The following is a 20,493-nucleotide window of genomic DNA, read 5'->3' as shown; positions in this document are numbered from 1 at the left end:
AAATATGTTGGCATTAAATATATGTGCAACAATATGGATATTTTTGTTTGTTTCAGGAGATATTTGCTAAGACTTTGAATATCACATTTTGTGTATATGCTAGAACACTTTATTTGACTTTCAGTATAAAAATACATCTGCCAAAGGGAATGATTCTACTTGGAATAGTTAAGCTATTTTAAATTTAGGTTAGAATAGCCTACTTTTAAAAGTATAACATTTATGTTTCTTTATATGCAACTCATAATATTCAAGTACTTAGGCAAAATGCTAGAATACTGATTCAAGAAGACACACTGGTATCCTGAAATCGTGTCCATGCGCCTGGCACATTTATACATAAAGCTGCGGCTTTTAGAGAGAGAAGCAGACACTTTACTTAGGCAGTTGTCAGAGTATGATGAATGAGGTCAGTGGTCTGCTAACCTCAATTGCTCTCCCTTGGGCACCATGGGCTTCTCTGAAAGTATCCTATAGTTATCAGTAACATATGTGAATTTGTCTGTTCCATGTCTGTGACATCCTAGAACGTATTAGGCCTCTAGAAGAAATCTTGTAAAATAGAAGAAATTGCATGTGCAATTATATTCTTCCTTCAATAAGGATATACAGAGGTCATGATAAAGAGAAACGAGTACCAGAAAGATAATTGAACTCCAGAAAATAAGTATGCAAATGAATCTTTATTTCTGGCAGCTCATCGTGTCATTCCTCATGCATGTTTTCATTTTCTTAATTCTGAATAATATAGGTATTGCCCCGAGTACTTTATGTGGATTTTTACATGTAATATTCTCAATTCTATAATGTTTATGGTTATATATATGATATATCCAATATACATGTTATAATGGGTATATATATATATGAATAAATATTATAAGAATAATATCGGCGTAAGCATGTAATGCATTATTCATATACACACACACAAACATTTTTCTGATGCAGAGATCGATTCAAGGAGGTTAAGGAAATGAAAGTTTATTGTCAAGTGATATTAAGTAGATTAAAACCCAAAGCACCAACTTAACTTCTTTCCAGCCTTAGGATAGCCAACTCCTCTAGGAACCATTAGAGGATCAGAAGTTGGTAAGCAATAAAAATAGTTTTAGTTACTTGTAATTTTATCTCAAAGACGTCCACAAAGCTGAGGCATTTTACAGTTGGACAGGCCGTTGAGAGATGGTTTTGTATTCATGCAACGTCACATTTCTACTTGTCTAGAGGAATGAAACTTTCTTTTACCCCGACACCCATCCCGATGTTTCACTACTATCACAGCCTGGAAAGAGTGCATTACTAATGCAAAATTTGCATTTCCCATGTGGTTTCAGCTCATTTGTCCTTTTTCTATGTTTAGAGGAAGTAAAGGTCAGATGGTATCATTCTTTGTACTTCATATGTCGGACCTCCTTTTAAGTTTTTTTTCCTCTTTCTTTTGCTCAGATGCACTGTTTTCTTTTTTCCTTATAGTTCTTTGATTTCCTCTTAGCTCTGATCCACCAATGATTGTTTTTGTACTTTAAGTAATTATTTTTAAAGAAAAGAAGGTCGATCTAGAGTTGTATATTTGGGACACCTCTGATTCCTAGACATGGCGAATGGGTTAGGTTAGGTAGCTGTCCCAAATAAAACTGATGAGTTTTGGACAGACGTGCTTTTGCTGTAAAATGAAGTCAGGAATATTTCTTTAAAAGCAAACTGCCAAAATGAATGTTGAGCCACCATCACAACCAGATAGTTTATCAGCCAGTGTGACTTAAAAATCTCATGCCTCTGTGATTGAATAACAAGCCACTGTTTCCTTTTTTACCCAAATATATGAACACAAGTGCTTCCGTCTGCCATGCGTACCCTTGGCCACAGTTAGATGACTGAATTATAACTGAGTCATGCATGTGCTGAGTTTTAACAGAGTATTCCTGCAGGATCCAACAAGGATAAAAATTGATGTCCCTCTTGAAACAGAGTGGTGCAGATGGTGCAGGTTTATAGCTGTCTCCAAATACCAAATGCCAAACTGCTCCTTTGATAAGGCAAGGTGGTGTAAAGGTTTAAATATAGCCTCTTGGTGGAATGTCAGTGAATGATGGGTCCCAGTGACAAACATACCAAAATGTTCTCTGTTTAAACATTTTTTACAACCATGGTTGTGGAAATTCTGTATCAAGGAAATTATGCACAGGGGAAGGAACACGAGACCTACCTTGAAAATCTATGTGTGTACTAACAAATCAACTACATTTGAAGGAGGGAATGACACACTGGCAGCTAGTGTAGTCAGTATTTTTGCAAACACCTGCCGTAAGTGGGATCTGAAAATGTTATGTTAAACCTATCAGACTGGCCTTTATGTAACAACAGCAAGGGGAACTTGCTTTCTGAAATTAGGTTAGTTATCTTTTTATGGCAAAGCTTCCATGTGAATGTTTAATGCTGGTCTTCTAGTATGAAAATTGCATTTATGTCATAGAATGGTTAATTTGATAATTTTACCTTACTGTGGGTGTATGAATTTGAACATATGTATATATATGGATTTGGTTTATTTTTAATACATGTATATCATATTCCTTTAAAAAGTAAAAGGGCTGCTGGTAGTGATATCTATCTTCATTCTATATACTAGAGAAATGAACAGTAAGAAATAGAATTTTAAAGTATCTGAGACCTTGGTTTTGGTTTTTGTTGTTGTTAAAACTGGCCAGAGGGCTATAAGGAAAAGTAGAATTATATAGAACAGTAGACATATATAATAGTTTAGAACCTTCCCAGAATTCACTAGTGAATTGATTAAAATTATCTTAGCTAATTTTGAAATAAGTTTGAAGGGAATATATTAAAAAGAAATGTATTTTATATCTATAGTGTCAGCAAGTAAATCAATACAAGGAAGTTATCAAATAATTTTGAAAGTTGTATGCAGCTGTTTTTGTAGCTAAAATAAATGATTACCAATTAAAACGTTCTTTTACAGTAGACTTATGGGTATTCCAATGAGAATAATGTTAAGAAAGGAGCATTCCTTTCATTATGACTATACTACTGTCTCTCCTATATCTGGACCACTGAAACAGTAAACTCACCAGAATGTTCCAGGAGAAGATGATGTTGTATTTCCATATATAATCTATATTCTGTTCAGACTGTTGTATTTTCTCTAATTTTTCCTTCTTAGGGTTCCGGTAACCTAATTTGTCACAGTTTTGACTCATCTCTGCTTTATAAATCATGGTGGCTTATTGATTCCAGGGGATATGGATATCAGGGTGGACTCGTGAGGGTGTATTTAACACCTGCAATAAACCCAGCCAAATAACCCTCAAGTTAGTGGGTTTAAAAAAAAAAAAAAAACTACTTTATTGTGGTTTAATATATGTAAAAATACATTTTAAATGCAATATTTGATGAGTTTTGATAAATATTATCACTGGTGTCACCATAATCCAAATCAATATTGAGAATATTTCCATCACTCCTAAAATTCCTTCATGCCCCAATTTTAGTCCTTCCTCTCAGCCTTCACTTCAGCAAAGCACTCGTCTGACTTATCTCACAATAGATTGTTTTCGCCTATTCGTATAATTGGTAGCACATAGTAGATGCTGTTTTAAATCTGGCTCCTCTCATTTAGCATATTGGTTTTGAGATTCTCTGAACTATTGCATAAAACAGTAGTTTGTTCTTTTTAAATATTTGAGTAGCATTCTCGTGTAGCAATCTATTATATAGTAAGTTCATTGACTCACAGTGATTTCTGGTGATTTTGTAAGCATATTTAACTTTACAAGAAAAGGGCAAACTTTTCTTAGGGTTTGGACATGTTACACTAGTACCAGCAATGCATGTTTTCAGTTGTTCCACATCTTCACCCATGTTTGGTAATGTCAGTTTTTGTCATATCTTGTTTTCACAGTTACCAAGATGGCCATATGGTTTTTCACTTTTACTTTGTTAATATGATGGGTTACATTGAGTGAGTTTTAAATATTGAAGAAATCTGTCCTTCTTGGATAAACTCTACTTTGTCATGATATATTATCATGTTGGTATATACTGTGAATATTTTATTGAGAATTTTTGTGTTTCTGTTCATGAGGGAGACAGGCCTGCAATTTTCTTTTCATATGGTATGGTTGTCAGGTTCCTGCAACAGGATTTTGCAAGCCTCATAAAATAAGTTGGAAGGTTTTTTTCTCCTGTATTTTCTGGAATATATGTATAATATCAGATCAGTATTATTTGTTCCTTAAATGTTTTATAGAACTAAACAGTGGAAGCATATGGCTCTGAAGTTTCTCAATGGGAAGGTTTTCTTTTTTATTGCAATTACAATTTCTTTGATAGACATAGACTTTTCACATCTACTGTTTTCTTGCTTCAGTTTTGACAAGTTGTACATTTTAAGGAATTTATCCATATCCTAAGTCATCAAACTTGTTAGCATAAAATTGACCATAATAGCCCCTTATTTTTCTTTTAAAATCTGTAGGGTGTGTAATAATGTTTTCTCTTCCTTCCTCACACTGATAATTTATGTTTTTTCTCTTTTTCTTGATTAGTTTTGCTGTCTTTGTTATTTATTTGATGCTGTCCCATTTTTTTTTGAGTATCTGTTTATCTTACTTGCCTTTATTATATCATTTTAGAGATTGAATTCTTTCTGTTGACCTGTCTTCAAGTTCACTGATTTTCTTCCATCATCTCTAACCCACTGTTAAGCTTTTCGGAGTTCAAAATTTTGCTTTTCAGAAATTTCTTTTTCGTTTTTAGAATTCCTATTTGCTCCATTTCTCTCCTGAATTTCCCTATTTACCTAAGAACTATTCAGTAATATTTATACAATATTAAATACTAGAGTAGTAACTACAAACAACAAAAAACCTGAAGTTGAAGCAGTTTTCAGGCAGCAGTCTTTCCAGGAACGATCTGGCTTAATAAGAGTGATTGCTCTTAGAGGCTAGAGAAATTGACAAGTGATTTCTTTCTAGTTCATGACCATGTAACAGTAGTCAAAAGACATTAGCAACTAGATTATTTTTATTTCCTGTGCTTCCCTCCACCGTGCTACTCTTTCCCTATCTTACACAGGGCCCTGCTACTGGTCTGTCTGGGAGTTATAGCACCAGCAATTTTAGTACTGAAAGTACTGAGTCCCAGAAACTTAATTTCTTAGCTCACAGTGATCGGAAGGATTGGTCATCTGATTTATATGTGACCTGAATTGAGTCATTCAGTAATGAAATTTTTAGTCTATAATTCTCTTAACTGATAGAATATTTTTTAAAGTACCAGTGTGGGTTAATAATAGCAACTATATACAGATATTTATTTTTTTAAATTCTCACACAAACTTAACCTCACTTTATCAATGAGTTAATTGAGGTACAGAGATATTCAATAATTTGACCATGGTCTTTAATTTGTGAAATAACAAAGCCAGAATGTCTTATACTACCTGTTTTGTTACCCATCCCTTGCTGTACTGTCTCAGGAAGTACCTTAGAATAAACATATTTTCTTTTTTGAACTTCAGATAAATTGTGCAGTGGTGTGTGTTTGTGTGTGTGTGTGTGTGTGTGTGTGTGTGTGTGTAAAACATCTATAAAATTAACAGTGCATATTAGTACAGAGGGCATGGGATTGTGTTGGAATAGAGACAGGGTTATCCATTCGTTGCATGTTAGAAACTTTAAACAGTTCTCTTTGAATTCCCACAGTTAGCATGGCATTGGTTTTGTAATTCAAAGGACAGAAATATGGAAAATAATAATTTTCCCTCTTGAATATAAAGTATGTACCTATTTTTATTATTCTAAGTAAAGTTTCCAATGCTGGAAAAAAAAATATGCAATCAAACATTTTCAAAAACACTGAGTAAAAAATCCTCATTTCCAAGACAATTTAGGAAGTGAAATAGAGCTTTTAAATTACTTAAAAGCCAATTCACCATGCTGTCAGAGTTATTTTTCAATTCTTGACTTTCGTCCATATGTATGCTTTAAGGGCCTGTTGAGGTAAGAATTTAGAAATTTAACTCCTTGGTGAAGACAAGTAAATTGGGGATTAACATGTTTATGGTACTTCAATTGTGCGGCAGTGATTTAAGTGTTAAATTGCTTAATATCCCCCTCTAACTGTAATAAGATACGACATAAAAATACTTGGAGAAAATTAAGATTTAGTTAATGTAATTTTAGGAAATGATGGTTCTACGAATCTGGAAGGATATATAAATTCATGCTTTGTCCTTGAGAGTCAATCTGTTCAATCTGTTCACATTCCGTAGTCTTTGCATCCAATTTACATCTTAGGATTCACCTCTAGGAAACTTCTGCTCCTCTTTAGAGCTGTCTCTAGATCCGGGCTTGCACTGAGAGATGCTAAGAAGAAGGTGAATTTGACTATCATTGCAAAAGTCTTTGAACTCATTAAAGACAGTCTTCTAGGAGATCACCTTCATTTACGCTGGGACCTTTAGAGGGAACTTGACAGGTTCTACTTCTGTTTATTCTTTTTCTTTAAAATGAAGCACAGGCAGCAGGCTGTTAGGTTCTATGACAGCTCATGACCCCCTGAGATGAATAAAAATGGAAAGCACCCTTTCTCCTTTGGGAGCTGGTGTTAGGTTTCAGTGGTGGAAACACGGTGAAAGGACTATGATTTGATCTTCATTCTCCATATACTAGCTTAAAAATAATACTGAATTTCTCTGACCTAGTAATCTCATGGTTGAACAAAAATACCCACGAGAGAGAATAGTGGTCTAAGACGATATGAGATAAAGCACAGGACACATGTTTTGTAATGGTAACGTGCTGTATTAACTACCTTTTCTTTTCATCAACTCCATTCGAAACAGGAAAATGGGACACACAAAGTTTACATAACTTTTCCAATGAAAGTAGCTTAGTAGGGACTGGGAGCTTGGTCTTGCTACAAGGCTCCGTGGAAGGCTGGGTGAAAGAAAGTCATTTTTTCTCAATTACCAAATGAGAAATAAGCCCAGGTTTAATGCTGTCTTTGGGAAGAATTGTGTTGAACTGCTTTGGAGTAAGCAAATGTTGTGAATGGCATAAGAATATTCTGTTCAAGGATTTATGGGACAGGGGTTGAAAATCATTACTGTGGACTGATCCCCGTATGAAAGGAGATGAGCATGTGGACCTATGTTACATGTTGGCCATAGGGGAGTATATCTTGTAATGAGTTGTTTTAGAAATGGCTTGCGTGGAGGGAAAAACAAATGAGGCACCCTGTATGTTTCAGATAACCCCAGAGGCTTTTCATGTCTGACTAGACGTTTTTCACTGACAATGAGACACATGGATAATGGCCATGGTTAGTTGCTAATTTTGAACTTTGTTTTACCTACCAAAACTGTTTGGGATGCTGCCAGTCCTCAAAGCTATTCAGAAAGCCATCCCCGTATCTTCTCCTTATTGGCCTGAAGCACATAAGTGGGGCAGAAGTCACCCATTCCAATTGCGAGTCTGTTCTTAGGCCCCAGGCTTGTGCTCAGTTCTTTTGAATTCAATATATGTTCTTTTTCCTTAATCCCTTCTCAGATTTTTGGTCATTCATAAACACTTGAGTATTCAGAGTGACCCAGGCCAAGGAATTATCACTGAAAGCCAGTGGTGCCCTATAGTGGGGAGTAGAAAAAAAGACAAATATTAAAAGACTTCTACATCTAAATAACTTTAATTTGAAAAGTCATTTGGAGTATATTCACTGCCAGGGATATGTCTCCCAGCAGCAATTCTTGGTTTGCTTTGTGTCTTGTCATATCTTGAATTTGACATCTGTATAAGAATATCTCCTTATGAGACACCAAGATAATAAAGAAATAGAATCAAAAGGAAATTAAAAATGAACACATACACACACATGAAAAACCCCTGAGGCACATGCCCTAATCAGAATGCAGTTAATCAGAAGTCCGGTGGAATCAGGTGAAGATATCACGATGTTTAACGTTAAGCAGGTGATTCTAATGTCCATCCAGGGCTGAGAACACTGTAATAGAACAGTATTAGTTAGGAACTCTTCCTTCATGTAAGCACTAACAAAAGCTTACTTAGAAAATACTCTATGCCGGGGACTGGTTACAAAAAATGTTGTGTCTTTAAGGAGCTCAGAGACTGACAGTATTGGCAGGACAGAGTAGAAAGTAAGTACATGAATAGGTTTCTGAGACTTGCAATAATGTTTTTTGGGGGTGAGTTTTCTAAAGCCATACAAATAATAAGAGGGAGCTGTTTGACTCACTCTGATGAGGTGACTGATCTCATCATTCCTTTGCAGTAGGATCTTTGCTTTGAATTGGAATTCCATATAGTTCCCAGCATTGCACTTCAGGCAAAAGAAGAATATACAAACTATTTGCTAAGGAAATGTCCATATGCAAAGTGATTTTCTTCACACCAAATTTAAAAAGAAAATATTTTTAGTACCTGACAGATACTGCGATGCATTAATAAAGGCCTATTAAACACATGTACTTAATTTTTGTTGAGTCTTACCATATCACTCTCCTCTGTCTGATTTGATCTATCTGCTTCTAAGGCAGATCTGCCTCTAAATAATTCTGGACTTCAAAGGTAGCCTAAATCATTCCTATGTTTGAGAATTCAAATGCAATGGTAGACGTATCTTTGGTCAATGTAAAGTTGTATCGCACCTTCTTTTCCTCAAGTGGTGAACACAGAAACACTGGCTTCATGGTCGTGGAACATGGTCTGCTATCTGCTCTGTTGTAAGCCGTGTGGAAATGGACAAGTCCCTTCACGTTACAGTTAAGTTGAATTATCCCCTCGTGGCAAGGACTGTGCTAAATGTATAGATAAAAATACTTCAGATGAGGTGTCTTGCATCTGTAAAAGAAGAAGTTCAAGCCAAGAGGCTGTAAATAAACCCCTTACCAACACTGAAATGTTACTATTCTAAAATTCTAGAGTTAGAGAAAGCAAGGGAAAACCGAGGTCCTAATGGCAATGTGATTTCGGTGTCCTCTTTGCTACTCTCTAGATCTGTGTCTTGAGTAACTCGAAGCGTTGGTTGTTCTTCCGTATAATATTGGATTAATGTTACAGTATTAGTATTCATTTTGAGGATTTCTTAAAATGTTTGCCAATCATTTAGGAAATAAAAGTCATTTGAGTAAACACTCAAAGTGTCAAGTATTTTGGGAAATGTCAGTGTATTTTAACTTATTCTCAACAACAACAAAAAAAACCCCACTTTGAAATAAAATAATTTCAGGGAGCATTTCTCAAACTCTAGGGTATGTGGCCTGTATTTTTATTTTCAAGAACGTTGTGGTTTTAAAACGCCAAAATACCCAGCAGTAGGGCTGTAAAAAGAACATAGGAATCAGCAGTCTTTTTTATTTTTATATTTTTTAATTTAATTTTTTTTAATTGAAGATTTTTTTTTTAATTTAAGGAAATATGTAGGTGTTTATTGTCATGTAGGCTATCAGGTGTCAGAATATCTCCCTTCTCATGAGAAATTGATTTGGCAAATAGAGTAAAGATGGAAAGGTGCCACCGTGTGGTAGAGGTAAATTAGTAAAACATCCACAATATTTCAGGTTTCATTACGATGACAGATATTTCTATCATTGTTGCCATTTTCAGTCACTACAGACTCTGCCTCTTCTTTGGAAGGTTTTCTTTTCTCTTATATTGGGTAATACCAGGTATTCTGGATTTGAAGTTTCTGTTAAAATCTCAAGTTATTATAGAAATTAAAACAAAAAGAACAATGTGCACTTTTCACCTGTTATATTGGCAACAATTTAAAAGTTGTTATTCTTAGCACTGAAACCTTCCTGCATTATTCTTGGGAGCAAAAGTAGTGTCACTGTTCTCAGAGGGCTAATCACTATCCAGGTGCAACACACACATGTTTATTCATACACATACTCTTGGACTCAGGAACTCAACTTTAGAAATTTATCAACTCTTAGGAATAATAATTCCTAATGATAGGTCATCATAATAATCATTATTATTCAATTTTTAGGAAGTTTGGTGTACACTTGCCCAAGTTTGCAAACCTTTACATACAAGAATATTTATTGCACTATTTGTAATAGCAAAACCTAAAAACACCTAATTAATCAATGGAGAGAAGTACATAAATTATGGTACATCCATACAATGACACGCAACCATGAAAAAGAATTGTGTTGATTTAAAATGAGGCTCACATCATATGGAGAAACATTTCCTGGACTTGAACAGTATACCATTAAGAAGTTTGTTGAGGCACTGAGAGCTATTCCCCAGGCACTGGCAAAATATTCTGGAGTTAAGGCCAATGAATTAATCTCTAAACTTTACACAGTACATCAAGAAGGAAATAAAAATGTTGGATTAGATATTGAGGCTGAAGTTCCTACTGTAAAGGACATTTGGAAGCTGGTATTCTAGACACTTACTTGGGAAAATACTGGGCTATCAAACTGGCTGCGAACGCTGCCGTCACTGGACTTAGAGTGGATCAGAGCATCATGGCAAAACCAGGCGGCCCAAACCGCCAAGTGGGAAGACAGGGTTGATGACCAAAATGATTGACTGGCCTAGTTTTTGCTGTAGGTGAAGACTACATTGGTAGTAGTAGTCTAGGAATTGCCTGATGTTTTCATATGTCCTTAAATTAAGAAGTGTTCTGTGTTTATATCTGCAGCTGGATGATGTAATAAACGTGTTGTTGCTTAAAAAAAAAAAAGAAACGAGATTCAAGATATATTGATAAATACGAAAATCAATTTGCAACGAGTATGTGTTGTATAATACCATTTGTGTTTTTAAGTCTGTGTGTCTATATATATATATGTAATCATAAAAAAATACTCAGAGACATACGTGTGTACACAAACATTTCTGGAAGAATTTGAAGAAAGCTTTTGCGTGTGTGTGTGTGTGTGTGTGTGTACAAATGTGTTTGTTTAGTAAAGGACTTTCTGCATTTCTTCATATTTATTTTGTAGTTTTTCTAATAATAATGAAAGAGACAAAGAATTAAGATAGAATATAGCATGTTAATAAAGAAATACTGACTTGAAGTAAAGAATGGCATTTCATGTAAGCTGTCATGAGAAAAAATGTAAGTTCTAGAAGAACTAGAAGAAGAGGTAATAGGTGGAAAAATGTACTTGTTTCCATTTCGGATTGTGGGAGAACTCATACTATGCTTGCAGTGATACAATGATTGGAATCTTGTCATGTGTGTAAGCTAATAACTATGGGTCAAAGACGTTGCTCTCTCTCTCTCCTGAGTCACTTTAATGATCTGTAACGTAAGTCAGATCTGCACAGTGTGGCTAAAGATCATTCACTTATTCATGCAGTAAATATTGAAAACCTACTACGTGCTTAGTACTATGTCCTTGAGTCAGGCTGTGCCTAATAATTAGGTAGGTGGCTTACTCTTTAAGTGTAAAGATTAATTTGAAAAAAAGAAAGAGCAGAGCACTAAGTTCAGCATATTATATGTGTTGAATTAAGTTGTAGCTAGTATTGTTTTTGGCTTTTGCACATGGCTTTCCTTGTTGAGGACGTCTGGATTTGGAGTTGGGGATCAAGCGCTAGAGAAGCGCTGTGCTACGCTGGCCTTGATCCCATGACCCTGAGATCATGACCTGAGCCGAAATCAAGAGTCGGATGCTCAACCAGCTGAGCCACCCAGTTGCCCCAAGAACAAATTTTCTTAACTGTACTTTTTGAAACACCTTCAAGTGCTTTACGTAAATGGATCTTTGATGATGTTATAAGTGCAAGTCTTTTCATGAACCTAGAGATTCTTGCCACCAAATTTTCCCAAGTATTTTTTATACCTGACAGTTTTGATTTTCTGAGCCTTTAAATCTGGTTTTCAACTTATACCATGTTCTTTTAGTATTGGATGCAGAGTCGTATTTAAGCGGGGTTTTTATGGCTGTAGCTGCTAATGTTTTTTTAGATCAAGTGAATTCCAAGTGGAAAAACTGGGCATTGGAATCCCTTAGTGCTAGATCTGAAATCTATTTGGGAAAGTTAAAATCCTCTCTGAGCATTCATTTTATCAATGAAGATGAAAGTGTGTTGGCATGGGGCAGTGTCCTGCAATGGTGTAACGTATGTAAAGCATCTAGGAAAATGCCTCACAGAGGAAATATGTAAATCAGGTATTGTAATGATAGTAATGATGATTTCTGAAATAAGTATATTTTGATTCATGAAAAAACACATCTATTATTCTTTTACCGTGTTATTTTTCATTCATAACAAAGTAAGAAACTAGATAATTCTCTCCACTGAAATCAGCATGTCAAAGTTAAATCAGCAGTATGTTAAAGGAATATACACCACCAACAATGGACACATTGTGAGTCATTTTTAGGGGAACTCTGACCCAACAGAAAGTGCCAGCACGTTGTGGGTTTATTCTATCTGCTGACCTTTAACTCCGTAAATTTAACTGTGGAAATCTGATTTAAATTATTCACATTCATTTCTTTTAATAACCTATAATAATATCACTTCCTTTCAAAGACATTAGAAATGTAGAATGATGTAGTCACAATATTTAAAATAACTTTTTTGGAGTAGTGCTACATGTAAAAAAAAATGGAAATAGTTTATATGCACTCAATTTTCCATTCTTGGCTCTATTTCATGTATACAGCAAGCATAAAAACCAGCTAAAAGACATTTTTGGTCAAAATATCATGCCTATTTTAGTATAGACCCAAGAAGAGCTTAAATAAAAGCTACTTTTGTAACTAAAGCTAAACATTTTTTAGCTCTTTGAGGATTATTGAAATATATACTGGGTATAAATATGAAGAAAAGGTAGAATTTTTGTCCCAAAAATCATGTTATGTAAAATTATTTTAAAATACCTTAAATTCTTAATGATGAAGTCCAGAGTATTCCAAATAGCCTAAATCAGAAAAAAACAAAACAAAACAATCAATTATCTAGGAAAATCTCTGTTGTGTAAAACAATGCCTGATTATATGAGGAGTGAGTTCTCTTTGCTGGAAGTTCTGAATTTTTTTTTGATCATAGAATTTTTATTTTGACCATTTTCTGAGCATTGCTGCCTATTTACATAAGTAGATTAAGTTATACAAGGAGTCACCTTATCTCGGTATCAGGGAAAACTCAACTGCTGGTGTAAAAACTTGATCTATTAAGAAATTAAGAGACATATAAAATTGAGTTTTGTCAATTTTAAAAACAAATTTGTTCCAGTTCAAAATCTTGTCTACACTCTCTGATTCTAGAATGAATAGAACTCTTTCCCTGTTGAAGATATATGCAGTGTGGAAAATCAGGAGAGAGAACATAAGGAGTTATAAGCCAGCAATCTGTCAATTAGCAATTAATGTTCACCCAGTACCTATATGGACCAGGCACTGTGAAGACAGGTATTCAGCAAATCGCCGAGAATAGCTATTTAATAATTGTAAGTGTGAACATGGAGGACAGAGTGCACAGGAAGGACAGGGAAGTGGGTGGCAAGCTCCCAGTGTTCAGTGCAGAACTTTCCATGAAGTGATGAATGATGGGCCTGTGAAATGGACTGGAGTTGGAAGGGCATTCCCTGAGATCCAAGGAAGGGAATACAGTCAACGAGTCCTCAAGACTTGAGGTTAACATTTGTTCAGGAAAAGGAGCTGTGGTGTCACTTATCCCAGCCTATTCACATTAATGCAGGATTAAGCACTGACCTTAGGCCAAAAAAAAAAAAAAAAAAGTACATATTGATCAGTTTATTTAGGGGCTGGTTCAGATGTTAATTCACAATTAGTAAGAGATGCCTACCTACTCAAAAGTATTTAGCAACATATTTGCCTGCTAGGCTGTTTTTAATTTCCGAGAGGAAAGGCTGTGGTTACGTGATTTGTTGCTCTCAGCCCCAGTAGTTTGAGCACTCTGTTAGAGTTCACACAATGAGACTAAATTGGAAATGTAACCAACAGGTGATCCATTAAGAACTTGAGTGCAGTTAAGTCTTCCTTGGGGATGTATACTTTTACAGCCAATAAACCTGGCCTTACCAGCTCCTAGTCAGTTCGCTTGCCAATAACAAAGCCTCGTAATGTAACAAAGTGACACCCAGAAGAACCACTCCTCTTAGATTTCCACCCTGAATATTGACTCCGGAAAGCCTCTCAAAATGGCACGGTATTCAGTATTCCCCGGATGCCCTTATGGGACTTGGGAAGGTGATCAGGGATATGATACGCCTTCCATGTTTTGGTGGTTTTAAGGCGGGTTCTTCCATATAACATTGATTTTAAAACGATTTCAATCATGATCTGAAATGAAAGAGAGTCACTAAATGCTTTAAAATTTGTTTTCAAACGTATTAAATGTCTGGCATGATGGTATGTAGACTACTGGAAGATATAGCTGTGATTTAGGCCCTAACCAGTTGATTGCAAGGTGATAAAAATTATGTCTAGGAGTGAGGATGACATTTGCCCGCAAGCCATACTGTTACATAATAGGTTCCAACAGCTAACATGAAAGAACGGTGATAGTAATCAGTATGAGAGGTAATTCAACATTAATATTTTAAGTACATTGTAATTTTTAGGGAAGCATCCCCAAATGTAATAAATGCTTGAAAGCGCTGTATCTCAGTAATGGTTTTATAATCTCTGCTTTATTAGTTGAATAGCTCAGTGTAAGGGATGCCTTTAAAAGGACTAAATGCACTCAAAAGACCAAAATGTTATTCATTTGTGGCAGTAGTTTCTAATGACTATGAAACCAATTTTTAAATGATTTAATTTTTAGTATCATGGGATGTTGATCCTGGAGGGGTCTTAGAAGCCATCCCCTGGCGACCTCAGTTTAAAAAGCAAAACCTTTTGCCTCCCTTCCCTACCTATGGCCTTGCTCCATTTTCATTCATTTTCAGCTGTTGCAGAGCAAGGGATCCTTTAAAGCCCTCCCCTAAATTCTTTCAGTGGGTTCTCATTACCTGCCGCAGCATTCTTCCAAGTGTTACGGATTATTGTCCCCTCAGTGCCCTGGTCCTTGGTCGCGCCACTTCGAAGAATGAAGAGGTAGACCAGATGAAGAGTGGTGTTTATTGAGCAAGAGTATAAAGCTCCCAGAGAGGGAGGTGGACCCAAGTGGGTTGCCCCCCGGAGTTTCTAAGTTTAGCGGTTTTTATGAGCTCTTTTGCAGAATTTTCTTAAGCAATCAGGGCGTGCCAAGTCCTGCCAATCAGAGCTTTGGTCACGTATCTGTCTCCCTATTAGGTCAAAGCCCACGTGCTAATGGTCTTTTTTTTGCTGACATCTGGGTGCTTAGGTCTTAACTGCCCCTTTTGCGTGATATTGACAAATGCTTTTGTGAACTGTCTTATTTTAGGATGTTTTGCAGAAGTCATTTCTGCAAAGGCTGCAAAGGAGAATGTCAGTGTGGTCCTGTGTAAGCTGCAAAACAGGACGTCAGTACTGTTTTATTCTAATTGTCCTGACTCCATATTTTCTTGCTGGGGACCCTGGCCCTGATTACCTAAAGGTCCAGCTAACTCCTAACACTAGTGTGGACTGTGACCAGCTAACTCTGCTGGTTGTCATGCGCAGCATGTGACACACAATCCTATGTGTTTGCCAAGCTAGATTAAGCATAATCAAGTACCTGTCTGTTTTGCAAGACCTCTCAACTCCTTTAAGAGACAATGCTGACCAAACTTGCTTAAGCATAGAAGCTTTTTTTTTTTCCTCAAAGCATCTCAGGAAACTTGTGAGCGAGGAAAACTTTACCCTCTGACAAACACTGGCGTGAAGAATATGCATAAAATACCATTCCTTCAAAATTTGACTCCTGCCTGGGGCACCTGCGTGGCTCAGTGGGTCGAACGTCTGCCTTCAGCTCAGGTAGATCTCAGGGTCCTGGGGTCCAGCCTAGAGTAGGCTCCCTGCTCAGCGGGGAGTCTGATTCTCCCTCTTCCTCTGCCCCTCCCCCCATCATTCTCTCTCTCTCTCTCTCTCTCTCTCTCTCTTTCTCAAATAAATAAATAAAATCTTAAAAAAAGATTATTAACTCCTGCCTTTTTGTTCAACTTTGTATCTCAGTATTCCACATTTAGACCCTAGGGTATAGTTGTAAGCAACTAAACTAAACTTTTCTGAAAAGTTGTTTTGCTGTGTCCTCTCCCCGGGGTTCTTCTCCTGCTTTGCCAAGTTATCGCCTATGTGGCCTTCCCAGATTTAGCTCAAGGGTCACCAAGAGGAAGCCTTTGTTCGTTTCCTCTCCTGTGTTGTCTGACATACATAATGGCCCCTAGCATCCTATGATCAGCTCTCATTGTAACTGTTATCAAACTGGGCTCACATCCCATTAACTTGGAGGTCTTCCCTACAAAGTCCCCAGATCCTTTTGAGTCAGACTCCATGACATCATTTCTTACGGCGCACTTGCTGGTATGTTGGCAGTGCTCAAGAAAGAAGCGTGGACGTATTGGAAAGAGGAAAGTTTGAGCACCCTGTGCGGTTGCAGGGCCGAATGGCATGCTTCTTTTGCCAACATGGTGTCTGCACCAACCTATGGACATTGAGTCCACAACTTACCATATAGAGAGCCAGGAAAATGGCAGTATGGTTAATTTGATTAGTTTAGCCCTATGATTAATTTAGCAATGCCCTTAAGACACTAATAAAAATGTATCTTGAAGAGAAGGACAAGGGACAAACAATATAAAAGATGAAATGTTAGAGATGATTTTTGCATTTAGCTAATAGACGTGGGTGCGTGGCATTTTTATTTTAAAGTAGCTGATAGTGTGCAGGCACTTTTTAGCAGCTGTATATGAGCTTACAGGAAACGTCAACTATTCCGGCTAATATTTGGATATAACTATTCAGTCTGTAGTGTCTGAGGCTGCTTTTTTCATGAGTCCAAGAAACATGGGAAATGATTTTAGCATGGACATTAGTTATCTGGCCTCTGCTGGCAGAGCTGCTATTCTGTTAAGCAAGCATGTCAGTTCACTGAGAGACAAGTTAAGGTATGTTTTTTTGATGATATGGGGAAAAGAAAGTAAAATAAGGAGAGAGAAAATTGGATTTTTCCTCTAAAAATTATATGGTGTTCCCTGTGTTATCTACCTCTTTTGTATGGCACATTAAAATTATAAATACAAATTGAATTGGACCTCTCTCTATAGAACATTCCTAGTGTTGATATATAGAAAATCAGATAGAAAATCACATACATATATTTATATAAACATAATATGTTATATTTATACACAGATATATGAATATATATATTTTCTCAATGGATGGTGGCAAAATGATATATCAGCTCCTAATATTCATTAATGTATTCTAGTAGAAGTGCATCATATAGGCTCACAACTAATTTTGCTTCTGCTAAAATGTTGACCCCAAGATATTTTCAACAAGGTAAATTAATTAAATATCTCAACTTCTTTGCATTGTCTTCCCAGATGTTCCTAGAAGGAAGTATTGGGGAAAATGGAAAAATCTTTTCAGTAGTCACTTATTAATTTGTTCTTAAAATTATATGTTCTTGGAAAATATGAAAATATTTTTGAAAATTGAATATGGAAAAGGTTTACCAACAACAAATGTCAAGATGTGGGATGTGGATGGGAGAGCCAGCAATGAGTGTGAGGAGGGATGCAGTGAGCTGGGGAATCCCCAACTAACAGGGAGAAAGTTATGGTGTTAGTGGGTCATTACACCAGGGCTAAGGGGTGAGACTCCAGTTCTTTAAGGGAAAATGCAAGGAGAGTGGAAGAGTCTGAATTCTAGTTCATTTCTCCCCTGAGTTGTGGACAGTTGTTTTATTTCCTGAAACCACATTGTCCCTGACCTTTTAATTTTTCAGCTTGAGATAATAGAGAATGAGGGATACACAAAAGGGTTTAAAAGGAGGACAAGTTCATATTTCTATTGTACTATTTAACATTGCCTTGTTCCCAGACCAGGGAGTGGCTTAATGACCACTCAAAATTTCTCTCCTACCATATACCTCCTATTTTTACTATTCTTGCCCAAGGTAAAGCAAATTTTCACTGAAAAAAAAAATATATGTGTGTGTGTGTGTGTGTGTATATATATATTTTTTTCATATGCATATTTATTTATTTATTTATTTATTTATTTATTTATTTTAAAATTTAAACATGGTGGTTATGGTCATAAAAGAAGATGTTTTCCCCATATTCTCTATAAACTGAATATGAGAAGAATTCATAAAACCTATCAGAGTTTCTTTTGACTTTTTCTAAATGATACGCAGTTGACTTTTCACTTTTTAATTCATATGAGAATTTTGTTTTTCCCACAACAGGGGAACAGTTTGATGACAGCTTGGACTTGGCAAACAGTATTGGAGTATGCCAAATCCCAAAAATGTTACATGGAAGCATGTATGATCTGCTTGCTTCTTAATTTTTGTTCTGCCGATGCCGATACAACTGTGTCTAAGGTCGGAGAATGGGGTTTGTTGGACAGGTGAATTACAGAGTAGGAGGAGTGGGGGTTGGGATCTGGGTTGAGACAAAAAGCTGGAAGGAGACCAGCATTAATGATAGCCAGGTGAAGGGTAGGGAATGGAAGGAATGAGACATTGTGGTCACCTCTCAGTCAATCAGGATTTAGTCATCAGGGCTGAATGTGGTAGAAAAAAAGATTTTACTTTTATATAGCAAACACCAATTTGCAGGGTGTGTGGGGGGTAAAGACTATCTTTCGACAATGTCATACTATGATGTGTGTAAAAGAGCTGTCTCACAGAAGCCCTAAATCAAAATTCTAATCTTAGGACTGTATGTTATTGTATTATTTCTAAAATAGATCAATTCTCACCGACTCAAAATGGACCTAATTTTATGTAGGATCTTTGGATTTAGTTTTTGTTAAGTGTATTAAGCATCACTGTTTCTGACGAAATGAGCAATCAAGTAAACACAGTCTCTTCTTATCTGGTGCTTGTTAACTACAAATCACACTGGGTTAAAATATGAAGTGGTTTATGGGACAGTAAATTGAAACCATCTTGGCTAAAATACATTTGAAAGACGCAACACGGGCATGTATCACTTTACTTCCATTTCCGACTGTCAGCAGAAATGGGAGGCAACACTCTTCCTTTCTGTTTGATTATTCTATTATCAACAGAATGAGAGTGTTGGAGACATACATGCTGATTTAGTGTTGTGCTGATGAACCCATTCAGGTTGCATGATGTGTCATTTTTCACTGCTGCCTTATCAAGGTGTTTCAGCTGTGCCCAAACCAGCCTTGGTAATTGCTTTAGTTGCTTGTGGCAAAGTTATGTCAATGTCAGTCACTAAATGACTTTTGACTGCTTCATGTCAGATGTTCCCTCCAAAGAAAGACAGGGGAGGGGAGTTTTTATACCCGGGTATGGGTGTTAATCCAGTGTCTAAATAGGCAGGTTCATTTATTTTCCTAATCAGAACTTAAATGCAAATGCTGTTATTTTCTGTTTTAAAATGAAGGGAATACAATTAAGTTTATGATTCACTTCAAGTATAATCTTCTCTTGTATTGATAGCTTTCTCTCCTTGGTCTTAAGCATGAATTCAAGTCAAGTACAGCTGTGTGCATGTGCAGTGTAACAATGGTTATCACATAAGGTGTACAATATCTGCATAAAACAGCCTTCTAGTTAATGCACCTCAAGTGCCTTCTCCGAACTCTTCAAAGTCTCCTAAAATTTAGGTTTGTTTTTTTAATTATGTTCGGATTCAAGGGAGATATACAATTAAGACTGACAAAGAGTTTGATTATCAGCACTAAGCATCTGCAACTTCAGTAGGTGGCTTACGAGTTCATGTGGACTAAGATTCAGAAGCATTTACATATGTATATATACACCCCACACATCACACATACGGACTGTGCGCTGTTTTATACACCAGTCTTCACAACATGGTGTGATCTTCTTTCTATATTGCTCTATTTTAATTTTTATAAGGTAGACTGTTGTGTGTCTGTGTCGTAGTTTAACCCAGTTCCCGTTATTGGGCATTTATTTTGTTTCCAGTCTGTGCTATTAAGAAGGGTGTTGTGATAGTCCTTGTATGTACATCTCAGCTCACGTGTGGAACAATTTATCTCAAAATCTATTTCTAGAAATAGATTTATTGGATGAAAAGTTCCATCCATTTAAAAATGTTTAAATAAAAATGTGTAAATATACCCCCCAGGATATTTCTGCCGATGGATAGTATCACTTAGTTGATTGTCCACTAGAGCCAAAACTGGAGGTTAGAATGCTTTCAAAATCTTACTAACACAGTAAGTGGACAAACTGCATCTAATAACTGTTTTTTCCTTCGATACAAATGAGAATGAATGTTTTTTCTAAATGTTGTGTCTATTTCTAGTACTGGAAGATTTGAAAGGATATCAATGCAGGACAAAACAATGAAGATTTGAGCTGAGCTTTAAAGAATGGTGCCAGGATTTGGGGT

At 36.2% G+C, this 20,493-nt stretch overlaps 1 protein-coding gene and 1 long non-coding RNA gene across 2 annotated transcripts in view; one reads left to right on the top strand and one right to left on the bottom strand.

Moving 5' to 3' along the window:
- Window positions 1-20,493, top strand: part of GPC6 (glypican 6) — a 1,041,998-nt gene that overhangs the window by 367,484 nt on the left and 654,021 nt on the right. The window lies entirely within an intron of this gene.
- On the bottom strand, window positions 3,560-15,196 carry LOC113251464 (uncharacterized). Its single transcript, XR_006408891.3, has 5 exons — window positions 14,992-15,196; window positions 12,896-12,936; window positions 8,687-8,879; window positions 8,275-8,358; window positions 3,560-8,022 (listed from the first exon to the last, which is right to left on the bottom strand). It is a non-coding gene; the product is annotated as an uncharacterized LOC113251464 (long non-coding RNA).

Source organism: Ursus arctos, unplaced genomic scaffold, assembly GCF_023065955.2.
Source record: "Ursus arctos isolate Adak ecotype North America unplaced genomic scaffold, UrsArc2.0 scaffold_10, whole genome shotgun sequence".
Lineage (NCBI taxonomy): Eukaryota > Metazoa > Chordata > Mammalia > Carnivora > Ursidae > Ursus > Ursus arctos.
The sequence above is the reverse complement of the archived record's forward strand: the minus strand, read 5'-3'. Positions and strand labels throughout refer to the sequence as shown.